General features: G+C 31.3%; 1 non-coding gene across 1 annotated transcript; it reads left to right on the top strand.

The window, feature by feature from the left end:
- The first annotated feature begins 5,100 nt into the window (after positions 1-5,100).
- Positions 5,101-5,181, top strand: TRNAQ-UUG (transfer RNA glutamine (anticodon UUG)). Its single transcript is given in 2 exon segments — positions 5,101-5,137; positions 5,146-5,181. It is a non-coding gene; the product is annotated as a tRNA-Gln (tRNA).
- Positions 5,182-7,989: the final 2,808 nt, after the last annotated feature.

Raw genomic sequence — 7,989 nt, 5'->3', positions numbered from 1 at the left:
TTCAGGAATTCCCCTAAGATATTGTTCTAGAACTACTAACTCCTCAAGTTCGTCCATAGATTTAACTTTTTAGCAGCCTCCAACCATCGTTTAAAACATCTTCTTACTTTGTAAGCATAATCCAAGAAAGTTATCTTGTCATCCTTTCTCAAAGATCTGAATCTTTCATTATAATATTCAGGGGTCATCTGTAAACTTGTAGCACATTATGTTTAAGTACCTTGTACTCTTTACACTGAGCAGCTGATAAGGCTAAATAGGCACTTCTTCCTTTACCAATGAGAACACTCTGTAACAAGACCGACCATTTATCCTCTGGCCATCCCATACCTGAAGCCACTTTTTCAAAGTGATCAAAAAACTCATCTGGGGCTTCTTCTGTAAATTTTGGAACTAATTTCTGCACTCTTACTACATCAAATACAGGGTCTGAATTACCATGAGTAGGGTTAGACGGTGTTACAGGTAATGTGGATCGAGCTTTTATTAACTCCATCTCCCTTTTGGTCTTGCTCTTTCTCTTTCTTCTTCTGCTGCTTTTTCTTCTTCTCTTTCCTTTCTTTCTCTTTTTCTCTATCTTCTCTTTCTCTTTCTCTTGCATTTTCTCTCTTTCAGCCTGTATCCTCAGCTTAATCAAATTTTCTTCTGCTTCTATACGTCTAAGTTCTGCTTCTGCATCACTTTTCTCTTTCTTTTGCTCATGTTTATCTGTAAATTCTGCCTCAGCTGCATTCAACAATTCTTGCGCCTCTCCCAACTCTTCATCTACTTCACCAGAGTCCATCAATGCTTGGATTGCAATATATTTGATTTGTGCCTTAAACATACCACTAGACACATTACCCCCACATGCCAATGCTAAAGCAATCCACTGTGCCTTAGTCAGGTTGGATTCAGATAACTCTTGGATGGAAGGAGCTGCTAAAAACCTCTGAACATTGAACAGAGCCATTTTCTCTAAGTTACTCAACTAAATAATTCACAATACAAAGAAAAAAATAAATATGTGGTCACTCTCCTATCAAAATATATCCCTAACACCACCAGTATAAACCATAAACCAGAGTGATATTTTGTTTTGTTCCACGGGTCTCTGGGCACCAAACAATATAATGTCACGATGCGTATCAAGTACCTGGTTATTACACAACTAATCTCAAGATACTAAAATATACCTCACTTCAGCCAGATACCTGAACTCTCATAACATTAATTGTTACGACTGAGTACTCAAAAGGTAACAGTGATCCCTTAAGAAAAACTTATTTATCACCTGAAAAATCAAACTAAGTCTATCAGAATATGTGTGAGGTATCAAAAATTAAACTAGAAATCTTCTAGAGTAAAAAGGCATCACTCCATCAAAAAACTGTAACTGTTTCCTGGTCTTAATTCACTTTAGCAAAACTAAAAGAACAAAACATGTTTATCACTTTGCCTTATGCACACACAATCAATCCTATTCACTGGTGATCAATAAATGAAACACTGTTTTTCTAAAAATGTTAAATACAAAAATTTATTTTCAGATTCAAAGTTTATAATTAAAATTCACAATTATTTAGAATTCACAATCTGAAAAATTTAATGTTAGTTGAAAATAACACAAAACTCAATGAATTCTTAAATTAAATTATGAAACAAATCTAATTCACAAAAATTTTATCAAGAATTTAAATTAATCAAGCAAAATTTAAACTATCAAGAATTACTCAAGATTTTAAAAAAAAATCTGAATAAATGAAATCAAGTATGCAATGTTAAATTACGTATGCAATGTTAAATTACCAAGAAATATTTAAAATGTTATGTAAATAAATGTTACATCACAAACAAAAAAAAAAGTGAAAATATAAAGAGATTGTAAATAGAAAATCACACAAAAATACACATAAGATTTATTAATAATGATTTCACTTGTTCAAAAAAAATTTACCACAACCTAACTTATCATACCATGGTATCAATAAGTAAAATTTCACGTTACCTTACACAACTTGTGAAAACCTCTGCAAATCACTTGCTGCAGCTGCGTTACTCAAAACACACTTTTTACCAGGCGCCGTTACGAACTAAATAACTTTGCTAAATTCAGATCTCAAAAGTTAATGTTAAAAGTGACCACAAAAAATTACGTTAAAAGTAATCTCTTCCTAATTAGGAATGAGAGAGAGAGAGAGGGTACCAATTCAACTGGTCTCAGAAATCAGAATGAAATAGATTTTAGGATTCCAGTAATACGTGAAACAATTACATGGTGTCATTAAAGCATTTTGGGTGCGAGATACAAAAGTTCTAGAAGCAGGGAGGTGACGTCATTAAAGCGTTTTGGGTGCGAGATACAATGGAGAAGCTTCTAGAAGGAAAATGACGTCATCCCAGCAAAACGTTTTGAACGCATTTTACAAAACATGACGTAATTGATCAGGACTTGTATTCTTTCTCTCAAAGTGGCATACGTGACTGGAACATGCAACAACGTGAAATCATTTGTCTCGAGCCCGTATGGGACGAATCGGCGTTTGTTTTGCAAACCTGTCATCGCTAACCCAAAACAAAGCATTCCCTCTTATCTCAACTGATGACAACTGAAATGAAACAAGCCCTGGTGGACACACACACGTGTTCACATTCTACGCTTTTACCAAGAAAGATATTCGTTCTAAATTATGTTACTATTAAAATTATAATAACAATTCTAAATTACGCTATCAAGTAATCATTAGCTCTTTTGAGATCTGATGCCAAACTAAATATGACACTTTAACAACCATTATCATTAAACAACATAACATGAAAAAAAGTAAATATGTCAAAATTATAGAGGATATACGTATTACAAGGCAAACATCATGAAAATATATATATATATATATATATATATATATATATATATATATATATATATATATATATATATATATATATATATATATATATATATATATATATATATATATATATATATATATATATATATATATATATATATATATATATATATATATATATATATATATATATATATATATATATATATATATATATATATATATATATATATATATAATTATTTTTAAAAACGTTTCTAAGTAAGTATACCTTAGTTAATTAAAACAAAAATTATTTCATGATTGTTAAGAAATTCTTTTTTTACGCAGTTACAAAAAGTCATACACATTTTACCTCTTTCCTTGGAAATATTGACCTTACTAATCCCTATTAAGTCAATATGTCCGTTAGCTCAGTTGGTAGAGCGTCAGCAGTAAGTTGAAACTCACTGAAGGTCGCAGGTTCGAGTCCTGTACGGGCTATATATCTTTTTACAGGTGACTAAAATACAAGTAAATAAAAAGTTGCAAAGGAATGACACAATCTTAGAAAAATGTAAAAATGCCAGAGGTATATGTTTAGTGTTGATTCATAGTGTTGAAATAAAATATATGTTATATATGAATAATATATATATATATATAAATATATATATATATATATATATATATATATAATATATATATATATATATATATATATATATATAATCATGAAGCTACAAATGTCACTTAATATAAAATCCACGCTGCCTCTGGAATATCCCCGATGGGGAATTATCAACAAAGGGGAATTTATAAGTAATAAATGGACAGGCACTGCCGAGTCTCGATCCCGCGACACAGATACTCATCCAGCAACTCCAGTCGACATTACCACTGAGCTTTCAAGAGAGGTATAAGTCATTGCCGAGTCTGGTGTACTTTATTTACCCGTCGAGAGCAGGGAAATTGTACTTAGCTTTGGCATTAACCCACCTCCACCATGATAGTCCTTTGGTATGTTTGGAACACGCTGCTCTTTTTATGACATTTTTTATCACACCGTGATTTACCCATACCATTAACCATAATGATACCCAATGCCCATACCAGTATTTGTACTATACCCATATCCATACCATGCCATACCCATACCCATATTCATGTAATATCCATACCCATATATGTGCCATACCCATACCCATACCCACAGGTAAATCAACCCTACTTATAATAGTCAGCAAAAGTCCATGGTGACACCAGCCCCTTTTACCTTCCAGTGTGCAAACAAACAAACAAGCTAACAAACAAACAAACAAACATTTCAGAGTTTTAGTATTATACTAGACCATCCATGAACCCAGAAAAAAAAATATTAGTCTTTATTTCAATCACTTGTAAAGGATATTAGCCCGAATAGGACTAAATGCGACCTTAAGTGAGTTTCGACCGGAATGCTGACGCTCTACCAACTGAGCTAACGGACATATTGACTTTACAGGGGTTAGTAAGGTCAATATTTTCAAGGAAAAGTAAAATGTTTATGACTTCGTAACTGCATAAAAAAAAAATTATCAATTATGAAATCCTTTTTTTATTAGAAAAAGTTTTTCTAAATTAGTATATATATACATATATATACTTATACATATATGTGTATATATAATAATAATCTATTATATATATATGTGTATATATAGACTAATTTTGAAGAACTTAATTAGAACTAAAATTATTTTATGATTAATAAGAAATTTTGTTCTTATTAGAAAAGTTCTTCCATATTAATATATCACACACAACAAAAGGGAAAAACACACACACACATACACACATATATATATATATATATATATATATATATATATATATATATATATATATATATATAATAATATGTGTGTGTGTGTGTGTGTGTGTGTGTGTGATATATTAATATGGAAGAACTTTTCTAATAAGGACCAAAATTTCTTATTGATCATAAAATAATTTTAGTTCTAATTAGAAGTTCTTCAAAATTAGTATATATATATATACTCATATATATATAACTGATAATTATTATATATAGATATATATGTATAAGTATATATATATATATATATATATATATATATATATATATATATATATATATATATATATATATATACTAATTTTGACAAACTTTTCTAATTAAAAAAAGATTTCATAATTGATAAAATTTTTTTTTTATGCAGTTACAGTCATAATCATTTTACCTCTTTCCTTGAAAATATTGACCTTACTAACCCCTGTCAAGTCAATATGCCCGTTAGCTCAGTTGGTAGAGCGTCAGCATTTGGTCGAAACTCACTGAAGGTCGCAGGTTCGAGTCCTGCACGGGCTATATATCCTTTTACAAGTGATTGAAATAAAGACTAATATTTTTATGGTGATATTTTTTCACTAACTGATGATTTGTTTAATACCTTCAGAGTAATAACGGACAATGTTTTAAGTGTCTTTAGTTCAGTATACAGCAATGCATATTACTAACAAACGCACGGCAATGCATATTACTAAACACGCACAGCAATGCATATTACTAAACACGCACGGCAATGCATATTACTTAACACACGCACGGCAATGCATATTACTAAACACACGCACGGCAATGCATATTGTAGATCCTGAGGCAATCTCAAGTCTCACATGAAGACGGTCGGGTTTATAAATGAGAAAATAATCTTAAATAAAACTGTTTTTACTCTCAAGATCGTGGATACAAAATGCACAGTTGGAAAATAAGTACGTCTTTGCTTATACATTACATAAACTTCACAATGGCCTAAACAAGTAAAGATGTTTACTTAAGTCTCTTCTCTCAAAGGTTTACAACACAAACACAGGAATATATATATATATATATATATATATATATATATAAATATATATATATATATATAAATATATATATATATATATATATATATATATATATATATATATATATATATATATATATATATATATATATATATAATATATATAATATAATATATATATATTATATATAAAGAAATATAAAAATAAAAAAATATATATATATTTATAAATGAATAATATATATATATATATATATAAATATATATATATATATTTAATACTCAAACAAAATTCATATAGGAGGAAATTAAAAAGATGTAATTGGTAGGGGGTAACTAAACAAACTAACGAAGACTCAGAGACTACACTATATCCTTAACACATACTCCCCATCATAGGAGCTCCCAAGCTCCTATAAAAGAAATGGAGCAAATACAATAAGATCCCATGGTATAAAAAACATAAACTACTGTTCACTGAGGTTACATTACCCATAAGTAACCTTTTTCACAGGGCTCTACTTCATAAATCAAGTAAAGTACGAGGCTTTATCACAAGCCCTCTCTTAGATAACTTTACCCGATCAAAATTCTTAGATTCATAAGTGTCCTCAGCAACAGCATCCTTATTCTTATCTTGTATAGTACTCTCTATAGAAGTTTGAGCATTTCTGCTAACATTATTTACATCAAAGAAAATATCTAAATCATGTAACTTTTGAACAGACCGGCACAACACACCTTTAGTAGTTCGTACATTAACACATCTTACTATACCGTCCCTGCCAGGAAATAAATCAGTAGCTATGCCCACAGGCCAACTCATTCTAGGAACATTGTCTTCTCTTATCAAAACAACAGAACCTTACTTCAGATTGCAGTTAGGTTTAAAGCTCTTTACTGTAGGGGGTAAATTCCTTAAATAGTCATCACTCCACACTTTCCAAAATTTGTCGAGTTGCCTTTTCCAAACAATTTCTCTTTCACTTAAATCTTTATCACTGATATTTACATGTTCATCAGACACATGAGGCTGAAAACCTGCAACTCGACTAATCAGAAAGTGTGAGGAAATCAAAGGATCAGTTACATCAGGTTCTTCATTTACATAGTCAAAGGTCTAGAACTGATGCAACCTTCTACTTCAAAGTTGTTTCAAGTTCACATTTATTTAAGAATTTATTGCCAAGAGATTTCCTTAGAGCAGGCTTCACTGACCTCACAAGACGTTCCTACCAACCTCCCCACCATGGGGATCTGGGAGCAATGAATTTCCAATCAGGACTCAAAACACTAAAATATTGTTGAAGCTTATTTGCAACACTTATTAGGGTTTTAGTATTATCTGAGCATATCACAGACGGAAGACCTCGTCTGGCTAAATACAATCAAGCACAGAAAGAGAGTCTGTTAACTCCAAATGAACAGCCCTTATAACAGCACTAGTAAATAATAATATGTACAATTTCTTAAATGGAAGATCAACTGCAAACAAAGGGCCTGCATAATCTAGACCAGTTAAGGCAAAAGGGAACTTATTGTTAATTCTCAATACCGGCAGGGGAGGGGGAGGTTGATTACATGGCCTAGAGTCAAAAATCTTTTACAAGCAACACATTCTTTACAAACTCTTTTGGCCAGTCTCCTTAATCCAATAAGCCAATAAGAGTTTCTGAAGGTTGACATGAAAGTATGAACACCAGAATGCTTCAAAAATTTATGCTGAAACTGCACTATAAGTTTAGACACATGACAATAAGGAACTATAATGGGGTGCTTGCTGTCATAACTCATGTCAAAATATTGTAATCTACCATTGATTCTCAATAGTCCCTTGCAGTCAAGAAGAGGGTCAAGTTTTCTCAAGGAGGAATTACTAGGGAGAGGTTTTCCTCGAGACAAAACACTAATTTCTTTCTCATAATATTCCCTTTGTACACAAATAAAAGTCTTGTCCATTGCATTACTCAACTCATTATAAGTGAGAGGACCTGAAAGTTTAGCACCATTAGGTTTGCAATTGTTAATGAATCTCATAACCAAGGCAACAATGTTCATTACTTTGGTAAAATCACTCCATCTACTGAAGTCAAATATAGAACTGACATCTTCATTAACAGTGATAATCACTCCTCCTCCCTTATATTCTTCATTGGGAAAAACAAAACCATTAGTATCAACCTCAATACTAGCATTGGCATACAAGTTTGAGGAAGTAGACAACCATTTGGGACCTTTAAGCCGTATGTCGTTTCAAATTGACTGATCACCAGTAACCCCTCGGGTCATCAAATCAGCAGGATTATCTTTGCCAGGGCAATGGAACC

This window comes from Macrobrachium rosenbergii, chromosome 31 (assembly GCF_040412425.1).
Source record: "Macrobrachium rosenbergii isolate ZJJX-2024 chromosome 31, ASM4041242v1, whole genome shotgun sequence".
NCBI lineage: Eukaryota > Metazoa > Arthropoda > Malacostraca > Decapoda > Palaemonidae > Macrobrachium > Macrobrachium rosenbergii.
This window is presented reverse-complemented; position numbering and strand designations above follow the sequence as displayed.